Source organism: Diadema antillarum, unplaced genomic scaffold (assembly GCF_040938485.1).
Source record: "Diadema antillarum isolate AM-2024a unplaced genomic scaffold, OU_Dant_1.0 scf00000088, whole genome shotgun sequence".
Taxonomy (NCBI): domain Eukaryota; kingdom Metazoa; phylum Echinodermata; class Echinoidea; order Diadematoida; family Diadematidae; genus Diadema; species Diadema antillarum.
In genome coordinates this window covers 586,196-597,860 of record NW_027270977.1, presented here as the reverse complement: position 1 = coordinate 597,860, position 11,665 = coordinate 586,196, and positions in this window count along the sequence as shown.

Genomic DNA, 11,665 nt, shown 5'->3' with positions numbered 1-11,665 from the left:
TTTTTTTTGGAAAATTCGGAAATTGTCATTCCCCAAAGTTTACTAAGTCTATTTCATAGAGTGGACAAGCAATGGGAGGGTGGCAAGATGCCTCTGCCATTCTATTAGAGGGAGCTTTTCCAGTTTTAGAACTGAAATTCAACAATTTGGTGCACAATTTTGTTAGAAAATCTGTCAGAGAATAAATTGTACCCCGTCACACTATAGCGTATAAATCATGCCTAACGGATGGGCAAAATTTGGCAAAGTCCAGATACGCTCGAATCCACTCGAATTCGCAAGCAAAATGTTGTTTTCGAACGTTCGCCTAACGAATGATGAGCATATGCTAACCGTGTTACGAGCGGATAAAGTAACGAATGAAAGCGAATGCGTACAGTCCATCTAACGGATGCTGAGCGGACAAAGCGAATGAGCAGCGAATGCCCAACATATGCAAAGCGATACTGCGGCAATCACGTGACTGATCTCGGCTGACGCACACTTCACCAAATCATTTTTAGCAGTGACAGTGTCAAATAATGTTGTGACTGTGAAAATGGCCCCAAAAAGAAGGAAGCAGAAGTCACCATTCCTGATGTCACTACCCTCGACAGTCCTTAAGATTCCCCTAAAAGTGCACTTCCTTCTGATAATCACGTTGCCGATAATGTTGGTAATCCAACATCCTCTATTGCGTCTGGTGCCTCCAACTGGAGTCGAACTTTCACAAAAGCCAGTTCGTAATTAGCTCATGTACACATTGGTACAAATGACCTTTCTTTTTTCTCAGTTGGTTAGGCACTTCACTCGTTTTCAAGCGGCATAATGCATAAGCTTGCCCGACGTAACAATTTATGGAATTCATGTTCAAACAAAGAATGAATTTGCGTTGAGATCAGGTGATCAGAATACTCCATCAGTTGTCAATTTAGCAGGCATCCATTTCATTGTTTTGTATTGAATGCAATAACAGCATTAATTACGAAATACAATTCTTGCTGTCAGGTGGAAGTGCTGGCAAGCACCATTGAGATAAGGATCACATGAATAATCATTACATCACAGATGCTTATCTCAATGAATTTACAAACGAAAATGCCTGTTGGTACAAATGACCTTTTTCTGCTCATGCGCAAAGTGGAATTACGAACTGGTCTATTCCCAATAGAGATTCCCATTTACTACAGATTGACTTTTATAGCAGCGGTTTAGAATAATGTTCTCGATACAAGCACTGCAAGTGCGGTTATTATCTACCATTTATTACTTAATGCCAGAATACGTAAAATGAAATGTCATGTGGGGGTGTGGCATAGTCTATACGACTCCCGAACAGAGGACCCGGGTTCGAATCCCGCCCAGTACTTACATCCTTGGGCAAGATTTTTTTACCCACGATGTCCTTCTCGACCCAGGTGTATAAATGGGTACCTGGCAACGCTAGCGTATATGGCAGGGTCCTCTGGTAGAGCAGTGGCAACACTGAAGAGGCTACCCTGGGTAAATAAAACTTTTTTGTCTTATTATTATTTCTATTATTTTTATCATCATCATCATTACTATTATGTGTGCTATGAATATCTGTTATTTATTTTTCTACTACGTTTAAGTAATGTGTGTTGCTGTGCAGATTTGCTGGGCGAATTTGGACGAACGGCGGACGAATAAGAAACGAGCGCAGAGCGACCAAAACTATCGATCAGCGGATGCTAAGCGAACACAAATCGGATTGTCATTCCGTTCGTCATCCGCTCAAGATTTTGGACATGTCCAAAATCAACATTTAGCTCCGGTGGATCTCTGGGAATCTTTGCGAACAGCTAGCGGATACAGCGAACGTCTAGCGGGTCACGAACGAAGAGCAACGGATGTGAGCGTATCTCCAAATTTTCGGATCCGCTGGGCATTCGTGTGCCTTATCCGCTCTAGTGTGACGGGGGCTGTAGCAAGTTAGTGGAAGGAAACAAAGCAGGATGATGCGGAAGGGGATAAGCCCTATTCCCTCTCCTACACGAGGAAGATTCTGTTGAGATTGCAGTTGAACGTTTTGGTGCACACATTTTGTAGCATATTACTTTGGAAAGCTGTCTATGTTCAAAGTGTAGCCACACTGCCACAGTTTACTTGTATGCAGTGTGGGGGGGGGGGGGGGGGGGGGCGAGCAGGGAGAACTCGTGGGAGTGTGCTAGCACTTTTGTTTTAACTTAAAGTTGAAATTGAGATATGTCATATACGCATATTTGATGAAATATTAGGAAAATAAAAAAAAAAACTGAACTGGGAACTGAGCGAGGAAAGGGTTGATTAAAATGGGATATTCCCGTTGTACATGAGGGAACTTGAGTTTTCGTAATATAAGTGATAAGTCTTGTGCACTCAAACTTATTCAAAATTTTTCGTTAATCTGAAAAGTGTACCACGGCTAGGGGAAAGGGGCACAGAGGGGGAGGGTTTGGGAGGAGGATACCCCCTCCCAAGCATGAGAGATTTTGCATTTTTTTAAATTGAAATTCAACGATCTGGTGCACACTTTGCGTGAAATATTGAAACAATTATGATCTTACTTGATGAAAGGTTGAAAGGGATACCCGCTTCATGTACATACATTCAGTATATATGAATTTCTTGATTTTTTTTTCCGCCTTCCAAATCCCCGGTCCCAAACTTGGGGGGGGGGGGGGGGAGGTTGCGAGGAACAACTTTGAATTAATTTTCAAATTATCAATCGGGAAAAGTGTTTGCCAGAGGCCACGGGGAAATGTCTGCGTAACATAAAGGAATGAAAATACACACACACACACACACACACACACACACAAACACACATGGATGGCCCTCAGAAACATGAAGTGTCGCCGAAGATACGAGTTTGCAAACTCCAAGCAGTTCTTATTCAGTTAAATGGGGCAAATTATTTGTATAGGGCCCATTTTTCTCTTTCTCTTCTTTCTTTCCAACAACAACATCATTCAGTTAAACTATACACTCTCAGATCATACATTTATGGACATAAAATTCCAAAATTTGTCCTACCAGTTATAGAGGACTTCGCAAGATGAAGTGAGTGCTTCACTCGACGGCAAATTCCGTCCAGTAGAACCAAGGAGGTAGGTAGAATAGCGAGTAGATGGCGACCCCCACACCAACAAGTCTAAGGAGGCAATGCATGCCCCCGGTTGGAGCCAGCGCTTTTAAAAACGCTCCCTATACCACTCCCCAGATACCATGTGTGAACTTCTTTTGATACGTTATATCAGCATTCAGGGATCATCTCCAAAGCTCCAGGAATGGTACTGTATATTAAAGATATTTCGTACTTCGACCTTGCGTATGAAAAAAAAAAACACAATATTTTATGCCATAACAGGCTCGTTCAATTGGTTGAAATTTATTGGAATGAGGATTTGCCATGTTAGGGTTATCTATGCAATCCTTAACATGCTTGCCGGGACATCCATCTGACAGAAATCTCGTATTTGGCGATGATAAAGGAAATAGTTTGTTACTGCATAAAATTCATATGAAATGATTTTTCACGATTGTTGGTATAGAGGTTTTTCTGGTTACCTCATGGTCTATGCAAATTAATTCTTTGTTTGAAATGAATTTCATTATGTGTTACGTCGGGCAACACTATGCGTTATGTCTCTTTGAATCAAATCAAATCAAATCAAATCAAATCAAATCAAATCAAATCAAATCAAATCAAATCAAATCAAATCAAATCAAATCAAATCAAATCAAATCAAATCAAATCAAATCAAATCAAATCAAATCAAATCAAATCAAATCAAATCAAATCAAATCAAATCAAATCAAATCAAATCAAATCAAATCAAATCAAATCAAAATAAAATTGTTCCAATATCCGCCATGTAACCCTACTGGTTTTCACGTATGGAGCTTAGAAGATCCGTGTGTGTGTGTGTGTGTGTGTGCTGCTCAGTAGGTGAGAATTTTATTCTTTACTTCAATGAGTAACATTACTTGGAAAATGCATCAATAAAGTAGTCTAATTGTAACTCTTCGTTCATTTTTTTTAAGCGGTCCTTTTATGTTTATGTTTGTTTCCTGGCTGGTTTGTTTCCGGTAATCTGGGTTGTTTTTGTTTTTCTCTCTCTATCTCTCTTTTTGTTGTATATCATATCCAGTTGCATCGTTGTTGGCACATTTTGTATCTAAAAAAAAAAAAAAAAAAAGATAATCGTCGGGTGCGTTTGCCTTTCTACTACTGTCCTCGACTGATGTAAAAAAAAAAAAAAAAAAAAAAAGATTGCTTTTGTAATGTCAAAATATGCCATGCGAATTGTGAAAGAGCGAATGCTATTGTCGTGATCAGTAACATTCCGGAATTACAAAGAGAGAAATAGGTATACATGGTTGTATTCCATATTTGCTCCTTGGTTTGATCAACAACCTCTCCGCATACAGGTCTATTTCTCTTTTGATTCTTATCTAGGCATTACATTAAATAAATTGTTTGCATTGCCATTCATTATCAGTCACACGCAACATATGTCTTTTAAAGTTGGGAACAACTAATTGCCTAACCCATGCAGGGGCCAGACTTCCTGAATGTCGAATTAATTTTTGTAACATTGTCTGCGCTTTTGCAGGGGTGTTTAACGATCCATAGGATTGAAAACAAAACAAAACAAAACAAATCCTCAGAATTAGCCCGTCTTATTTGAAGAAACTGTCTGGCTACCAGATCATTATCCAATTTTTAAACTCCTCCAAGGCCTTCTAACCCGACATGCCAAAATCAAAATAATTATAAATCACCCCCTAATTTCAAATCAGGGGAACAGACAAGGGGTTAGAAAACCATTAGCTCATGATTTGGGCGAATATGCAATAGTTGCCATTACGCGCCAGTTACTGGTTGTCCCGCGTACAAGTTAGAAGATCCGTGCGTGTGTGTCTAGCAGCTGCTCACTTGGTGAGAACTGTCTTAATCCTTTACCTAAATGAATAAGAGGTATCAAGTTGAAGTCATTCAACGTTACATGTATTATGTTTGCTCCTGGTGTGATCAACAATCTCATATATGAGCATCTAAATTTCCTGTAGCTCTGTCTGCTCTAGGTGCATTTATTATTTACATAGTCGCAGGCACTATCACTCAAACGCAACGTACATCATGTAGAGCCATGAAGCTGGGAATAATGAAATCCTCAATCCGAAGGCCAGGATTTCTGGATTTTACATCGATCATTTTAACATTATCTCTCTTTTTGTGGAGGCGTTTAAAGGGGATGGTACACAGTATTGGTGGAAGTGAGATTTAAGCGTTTAGCTTTTTTTTTTCCTTTTTTTTTTGCAAGATACTTACAGAAACCACTTTATTAAAAAAAAATGCAGTCCTCAGAGCAATCAAACGTTTATTGATGAAGATCGATTTTGAAATGGCTGAGATATCCAAAGTAAAACAAAGCGATTCTAATAAAATTCAGGTCCCACCTTTTATTAGGAACGCTTCGTTTTGGATATCTCAACCATTTCAAAAATCAATTTTCATCATTTAAACTTTGAATTCCTCCTAGAATTGAATATGAATCTTCATATTTTATAAGAAGTTTCTCATTAATCCACAAAATCAGCATAATCTCAACAAAAAGTTGTATGCTCAAGCCCAATCTCAACGGAAACTGTACCATCCCTTTAAAGATCCATGAGATTAAAAAAAAGAAAGAAATGAAACCGACAGAAATGTGCAAACGTTTATATGAACACAATAGTCTATTAGGATTTCAGAAAATATCAATGCAAGTGGTATTGTGAAGTCAATGCCAGGAACCGAACTTTCAGTGTAATTCAAGTATTACATTGAATATTGATACGAACACGACTTTCAACGACCACTCAGAGTCAGACCATCTGATTTATATAAACAATCTCTCTACCAGATTATCACCTAGTTTTGTAAACTCTTCGTTACTATTCTCTACAAAACTCACAAATAATAATATTACCCCAAAAATTTGGAATCAAGGGGAGGGCTCGAGTGGTTAGCAAACCTTTAGGTGATGATTCTGCTTAATATGCATATAAAATATTGTGTCGCCAAAATCCGTTATGCACTAGTTTTCAGGGATGCAGCTTAGAAGACTCGAGTCTGTTACTGTCTACTGTTCAGTTGGTGAGAAATTCATCCTTTACTTGAATGAGCCGGATAGACTCGGAGAATGGTTCAACGAGCTAGTCTGATTATATCTCTTCTTTTTTTTAATTGTACCGATCCTTTCGTAATTGTGTTTGCTTGTTGGTTTCCGGTGATTTAATTGTATCAATGTTTGCACGTTTTGCATTGAGAAAAAAAAAATCATCGGATGTCTTTTTCATGTTATTGACTGGTGTCTAGACGATCGAGAATTGTGAAAAAGCGAACGCTGCTAATTGTTCAGATCAATTATTCCAGAAATACAAAGAAAGAAAAAGGTATGCACGGTTGCCTTCATTCAATGATTTCATGTTTGTTCCCTGCTGTGATCAGCAGCCTCTTTGGATGCACGTCTCTTTTTCTTTTAGTTCTTTTCAATCTGTAAGTATTACATTTTTTTTTTTTTGCATAGTCAGGGATTTTCAGTCTCACGCAACAAACACAATGTAGTGCTTTAAAGGGAATAATGAAATGTCTAACCCAGGGGACCAGAATTCCTGAATGTCGAATTGATTACTTTATCATTGTCTGCCCTTATGCGGAGGCGTTAAACTATTCATAGGCTTAAAATGCGGAAATTGGATTGAATAGAAAAAAGAGACCGTCTTATTTGCAGAAACAGTCTAACTATCAGATCATCATCCATTTTCTTGTTCGAAGTCTTTCAAGGTTTTCTAAGTCGACATACCAAAATCACGATGATATTACTTCATAATTTGAAATGAGGGGGACAGACGAGAGGTAAGCAAGTCTTCAGCTCATGATTCTGATTATACAAATTGTAATGTACTGCAACGCAGATACTGGTCGTTAGATCCGAGCCTGGTTTCCAGACCTATTGTACTGCAACGCAGATACTGCTCATGGCCGGCGGAACCGTGGGGGCTGTGGGGGCTCGGGCCCCCACTCTTTTTGTGCATCATTACTAAGCGCGGTAAGGTTATGTTTTTCCACTGAAGACCTTTTTTTTTTTTGTCCGCTGAAAAAAACTGGAAATGGAAGGGGAGAGATATGTTAAAGCTGAGGAGCTTTTTTTTTTTTTTTTTTGCTTGTTAGCTCATGAAACCCGGAAGTGGGCCCCCACACTTTTGAAAACGCTCCGCCGGCCCTGCTGGTCGTTAGATCCGAGCCTGGTTTTCAGACCGGCGTCCACCTGATAGTACTTCGCGCAATTGTATATTAACGCCCTCTAACGACGAAAATGTAACCATGAGTTGGCTTGTGACTGGCACCTCAGACAAGACGTCAAGACGTTCGAAAAAGCGAAGCCGCGGAAGGCGTATTTTGTGGAAGGACTATAGTTCGCAAAGTGTCTGGAAACCAGACAAAGAACATTCGTGCGTATGTCAGTATGACTTAAGTAATGTTAGAGTCATGCAAACATGGCCTTAAGGCAAAACTCGATGCATGAGCAAGACTATATTGACATAAACAAACTGGTTACGAGATCATCACCTATTTTTTTTTTTCAAACTCGTTCAAGGTCTTCTAAAGAGACATGCCAAAATCACTGAATAATATTACTCCATAATTTGAAATCAGGGAACAGACAAGATGTCAGTAAATCATTAGATCATGATTCTGATCAATAAGCAAATTATTGCCAGTGTATGAAGGTATAGTTTTCGCCCACGCAGCTTAGAAGACTCGAACGTTTGTCTGCTGTTCAGTTGGAGAAAAAATTCATCCTTTTCCTGAATGAGCCAAACTACTTTGGGAGGGCATCAATGAGCTAGTCTAAGTATAGCAATTCGTTTATATTTTTCTTTCATTGTGGCAGGTCTTTTATAAGATTGTTTGTTTCACAATATTTTTCCCCTCCGAATGACAGAGACTATCTTCTTCGTTGTTCCTGATATATTATCTTTTTGTTATTTATCACTCCAAATTGTATTTATCTTGTAGAACAATATAAGAAAGTTGGGAATAATGAAATCTCAAACCCGTCCCGGAGGCCAGTGTTGCTGAATTTTCCGTTGATCACTGTAAGATTGTCTGTCTTCGTATGGAGGCATTTTTTAACGATTTTGAAATTAAGAGAAAAAAAAAGCGAACAGACCAACAGAAATATGCAGATAATGTTCACATGTACAAGAGGAGACTGAAGTTCTTTCTATTGCAATCGTATGACTCTACAGTACTGAACTAGCCATTTGGCCTCTACAGTACTGAACTAGCCATTTGGCCTTCTTTCTCACATACTGACTTACTCACCTTTTCTTCGCTTTGAAGAATAAATTGTAATCTTTTGGATGTCTGCTGCCATCTACGCTATCGCCCAAAGAGTCAAAGACTTGAATTACTCCTGTTCATACGTCCCTTCATTTCCTTGCTTTTCTCCTTTCAGGCGTTACGATATCACTTTTTTTTTTCTCCACAACTATCATCTGTTTCTCTTGACATGCTTCTGTCGAAGATCGCTGTCTCTGTTGTGCATTTTCGTTTGTTATCTTGTCTTCTGTTTGTTAGTCTTGTCCATTCCGTTTTGTCCCGTACAGCCTTTTCTTCAGAAGTTGTTTTGTTGTCTAGTCTTGTTTCATGTTTGTTCGCGTCTGTTAGTCTTGACCATCCCGTTTTGTCCCGTACAGCCTTTTCTCCAGCAGTTGTTTTGTTGTCTAGTCTTGTTCTAGTTTGTTGACGTTTATAAAAGTAAGTGTATTTATCTGTGAATCTAATTTTCAGTGGGCTTCCAGACTTCTTCCTCTTCTTTTTTCTTTTTTCTTTCTCCTTTTGTATTTATGATGCTTCAATTAATCTTCCCATTGATGTTATTTTTCTAGAGGGGCCCACATTCTACAAGCTCTGTCTTTTTAGTGGGTCTCTCCTTTTTTCGCACTTTAAGCAAAGTTATACATGTACTTCATTTCGATCACTTCTGTTTCTTTTCTACTACAATGCATAATAACTATAAGGTCCTCAATTGTTGTACATTCTTTTCAGTACATAATGTTCTGTTTACCTTATTCTCTGTTGTCAAAAGAAGTGTAACTTATATGTCTCGTCGAAAAATGAAATAAACTTTGAATTGAATGAGAGTCTAGAAGGATTTCGGAATATGTGAATGCAAGAGGTATTTCAACGTCGAAGTTTTGACCTAATTACCACATTAATTCAAGTGTGTCGAAATGGCACAAACACTGCTTTAAAGGGGGTACTAGAATTAACCATCTAATTTGCGTAAAAAATCTGACTGGTAGATCTACACCTATTTCTTTCTTTGAAAAAAAAAATCAAACCTATTCTACACCCAAAATTGCAAAATCACAATAATGTACATATAGTCGCCAATTTTATAAAGGAGGGCCCAGGAATTCCATGAAAGGGTGGGGCGCAAAGCAGTTTATTTACTACTTTCGGGTTTAGTCAGCTGACAAGAAAAAAAAAAAACCACGATGGTTTCTTTCATGCATCTGTTTCTCTCAAACGTAAAAACACTTTAATATGCTTTCCTGTTTTGATCTCATTAAAAAAAAAAAATGTCATTTCTATACACACAGGGCATGTTGGCTTTTGGGGCAGGAAAACTGCATCTGTGTGATGCAATTTATTTGTGTAATCCCTATACTGATGCTTGCCAGGGCATCCACAAGAAAACATGGTATTTGGCAGTATGGATCAATGGAAGACAGCACATACAACACAAAATAGTGAATTGGATGCTTTCCTTATAGTGTTAATTGACTGACCAATCTGGTCACCTGGTCGACGCAAGATCATCTTTTGTTCAAGCATGATTGATGAATGTCATAAATTGTTACATCGGGCAATAAAAGAAGGAAAATATCCACTAATATTGCCCGTTGTCCTTGACGACCAACCAAAATAACAACTATTATACAATTGCCCGGCATAACTACCTTATATGGGTGAGAATATGCATTATGTCGCTTTGTAAACGAGTGAAGTGACTAACCAACTGAGAGAGAGAAAAAAAAATCAGAAGGATATTGTTGTACACCCAGTACCAATGTGCACATCTCTGCTAACTCCAAAGTGGCTTGTGCACACAAATTATCATTGAATGGGCGGGTGACGGGTGTTCAGGACAAGCGCCATCTGACGACGAAACGCAAACAGCAGCTGAATGATAAATGACACAGAACTCTTACACACATGTAATATTGTGTGCAGAGTTCTGTGATTAAACAGGAAATTCAGTTCAAACATAAGTTAGTCTGACAAAAAAAAAGAGTAAAATATTACGAGTCCAACGGTATAAATTTTATCAAAATCGGATGAAAAATAAGGAAGTTATGACATTTGGAAGTTTCGCTATTTCGGGGGAGGGGAAACAGTTCTTGAACAGTCAATATGAATATGCAAATAGCAAAGTGAGCATAATTATCATTCGCTCACAACTTACCCTATAGTTTGTCCATAAACTTGTGAAATTTCCAGCTTTTCATTAAAACACAATTATTCCAGAGGCTCAAATCCGTATATATCTAAGTGATCACTATTCTGAAATTATTCAACCAGGAATAACATCATGTTTCAGACTTGTTTGTTTGTTTGTTTGGTTGGTTTATTTCTGCATTTTCTTTCTCCGAATACAATTGCAAATGAAAACAAAATGATACAGATACATACAAATCAATACGAAGAAAAATCATTTGCGTAACAACATTCAGTCTGAAGAGGCATAATTATGAATCATGGCAGACTATCTATTAACAAAGGAGAAATCAATACAGGGGACCGTCATCATAAGCAGAGCTTGACGTGGATGAGGCCCTATCTGAATATGTGATACCAATGTAATACAACACCAATTATATATGTACTCATAAAACTCTTAATCTTAATACACAAAACACATTTTGCTACAGAAAAAAAAAACAGAAAAGAAAAATAGTGACTTGGCGCTTTAAAACAAGAAAAAAAAACAGCACGCAGCACCATTGACTGTAGTCCACTGCCTGGACTGTTTTGTGTGATCATTTACCGCGCGCACACACCGCTACAGCACGCGTATGCCCCACCGTACGCTCTTGTATTAATTTGCCGCGCACGCACGCATCTCGACCTCCAAAACAGTCCAGTCTGGTTTGCCAAGTCTCCCCGAAATATTTCGGAAAAAAATGGCCCCACCCCCACTCCCTCATTCATTTCGAGCATCCTGATTGGCCGATGAGATCGCGTCCAGCAGGCAATTTGCGGGATCGAAAAAAGTCGATCGATCTTTAATCTTGTAGTCTTATTGCAAACAGGTATATTGCATTTAGCAATATAAGATACGTATTTTACGCCGATATTTGTATTATTCTCAACATTTATTAATGGAATGTCAAAATTATTTTTCTTTTTATCAAAACTTGCTCAAATAATATATCTTAGAGATCATAAGAGGAGAATGAAATTAGAACGTACATAAACCGTGCGTAAGATTAAGACTAACTTCTACTCGTTCCCTTATTTGTTATAAATTAAATTATAGATATCACAATGATCAAGATTTTAAATCCATTTTTCGACAAAAAATAATAATTTAGAAATTACAAATGAAAAATTGATAAACAC